This window comes from Camelina sativa, chromosome 10 (genome assembly GCF_000633955.1).
Source record: "Camelina sativa cultivar DH55 chromosome 10, Cs, whole genome shotgun sequence".
Classification (NCBI taxonomy): domain Eukaryota; kingdom Viridiplantae; phylum Streptophyta; class Magnoliopsida; order Brassicales; family Brassicaceae; genus Camelina; species Camelina sativa.
In genome coordinates this window covers 14,643,900-14,646,635 of record NC_025694.1, presented here as the reverse complement: position 1 = coordinate 14,646,635, position 2,736 = coordinate 14,643,900, and positions in this window count along the sequence as shown.

The following is a 2,736-nucleotide window of genomic DNA, read 5'->3' as shown; positions in this document are numbered from 1 at the left end:
TTCATATGATGAGTTTTTGCGGATTTAAATCTTTGAACATGTTGCATGACCCTCCTAGCATGGCGGGTTTGGACTATATAACAAACACTAAAACTATTAGTTTATCTCATATATACTATATAATCATAGTTTTGAAAATTAACTTATAAATTATTTAGTATATGAATTACAAAATATTACACATACTATAACACATTCTTAATATTCAAAAATAAAATAAAATTCTAAACAAAATTATAAACTAATTAGATAAAAGTTAATTAATTGAAAATTTGAAAATTAAATAAATTAAAATTTATTATTTAAAATACAATAATTTATAATTTAGTTCCGCGGTGTACCGCGGGTGAAATCCTAATTTTTTTACATACGTATTTGATGCACCATATAAATAATTTACATGATAAATATATTTATCCTCTATGATAAGTATATCCTCTATGATAAATATATTTATCCTCTATGATAAGTATAAAAAATACTTTGGGGATCCAAGCCGAGGGAGGAGCAGGAGTCTATCTCGGGTTACCAAAATGTTTCAGTGGGTCAAAAGTTGAGATGCTCAGTTATCTAAAGGATAGGGTAAAAGCCAAGTTATCAGGATGGTTCACTAGATGCCTTTCACAAGGAGGAAAAGAAGTTCTTCTGAAATCAGTGGCTATGGCAATGCTTTTTTCCCATGTCCTGTTTCAAACTTCTTGTTTCGACTTGTGAAAACATTCAGAGTGCTATGGCAGCTTTTTGGTGGAGCTCTGAAGAACACTCAAGGAAAATTGACTGGCAAAGCTGGGAAAGATTGTGTATTCCAAAAGATATGGGGGGAATGGGATTTAGTGATATACAATCCTTTAACCAAGCTCTTTTAGCAAAACAGGCTTGGAGGTTGCTTCAAGAACCAAATTGCCTTTTATCCAGGTTAATGAAAAGTAGATACTATGAAGAGTTTGACTTCCTACAAGCTTCAATGAATAAAAGAACATCATTCGCATGGAGAAGTATACTTTGTGGACGTGATCTTCTAATAAATGGTCGGGTGAAGAAGGTGGGTAATGGGAAATCTCTAAATGTCTGGATTGATGAGTGGATTTATGACAACGGATATAGAGCACCTTGGAGGAAAACCCAAATTTTTGAAGTCAGCTTAAAGGTGAGTGAACTTATTGATGAGAATACTGGGTTTTGGTATAAAGAGAAGCTTGAGGATCTCTTTCTCCCCCAGGACATAACAAGGATAAAAGCCATAAAACCGATTATATCTCAAGAGGATTTTTTCTCCTGAAAATACAACAAGATTGGTGATTTCACTGTCAAATCAGGGTATTGGCTAGCGCATAAAGAAAGGAGTGTTGCACTCATCGAAGAAGTTTCAGTCTTACCTTCAATCATTGAGCTGAAAAAACTGGTGTGGAGGTTGCATACGGATCCAAAAATTAAAATTTTCCTCTGGAAAGTATTGTCAGGGGCAATCCAAGTGGCTCAGGCTCTTATTGGAAGGGGAATGAGCATTAAATCGGTCCGTCAAATTTGTGATGAGGAGGGAGAGTCTATTAACCACTCCCTTTTTAATTGTCCGATTTCCAGACAGATTTGGGCGTTGTCCGACTACCCTTTTCCTCCTCATGGCTTCCAAAATGGATCACTCTATTTGATAACATCATTATTTTACCCATTTTAGCTATAGTTTTAATAAGCATTTAGGAAGAGTTTGATATGATTTCAAGGCTTTAATATCCATTATCAAGTATTTTAGGTTTCAAGAAGGTTTTACAGGTTTTATAGCAAAAAGGACCAAAAGGCAAGGAAAATACGTTTTAGGAAAGTTTCAGAGCTTTACAGTACGGGCAACGTTTGAAGAACTTCCAGAACTTACATTTCGACGTACTTGGTGTCTATGGAAATCTGAAAGAGTCATCTTTCTCCTTGAAAAGGAATCAAGTCAATCCATCCAACCATCCGGACGTTATGCCCGATTTACCGAGACGTACCTTAAACTGACGTAAGGAGAACCATCAAACCAATGGGTTTTTATTGAAGGCCTGACCAGCTACCACCACGGTGGCCCAGTCCAAGTCTTCACCACCGTTATAGAAGCTTCCTACGCCGCCCCTTGTCATGCACTTAACAAGAGAAGACGTTTCTACCCTTACAAAACCCTAAATATAGACAGAACCCTATAAATACTTTTCTAAGCCCTAGGGTTTTGTGTGTGCAATCATTGGAGCAACCAAAAGACACGACCAGAGGAACAGCTGACGTCCAGACCTCTCCCTCGTCCCTCTCTTTGAAGTTTTGAGATCCACCAACTCTTTCTATTCTACTTGCTTTGTACTTTGTTTCTAAGGGAGAAGATCCTACAACTTTGTTTGACAATCATTGAAGTAATATCTAAAACCCTTTTCTCTATTTATTCTTTTATGTTTATGAATTGTTTAAACCTTGCTTTGATGATTCCCTTAAACATGCTAGAGTAGTTTTCTAGTTGGGTTTAAAGGGATAAATCAAAGGGGAAGATGATCTTCGTTTAGGTGGCAATTTTTAGGGTTTGTTAGATTTAAATCTGTTTATTCTATGCTTTAATTCTAAGTCTTTACTTAATGTTTTAAGTTAGCCTCATGAACTAACTATGATCTAAAGTGTGTGTGCTTTGCCAAAAGCTTGCATGTGTGCTTGACCTAGCTTAGATGTGTGGGGAGACATAGGAAGCACATACCCCTTACCTATGGAATTCCACGGATT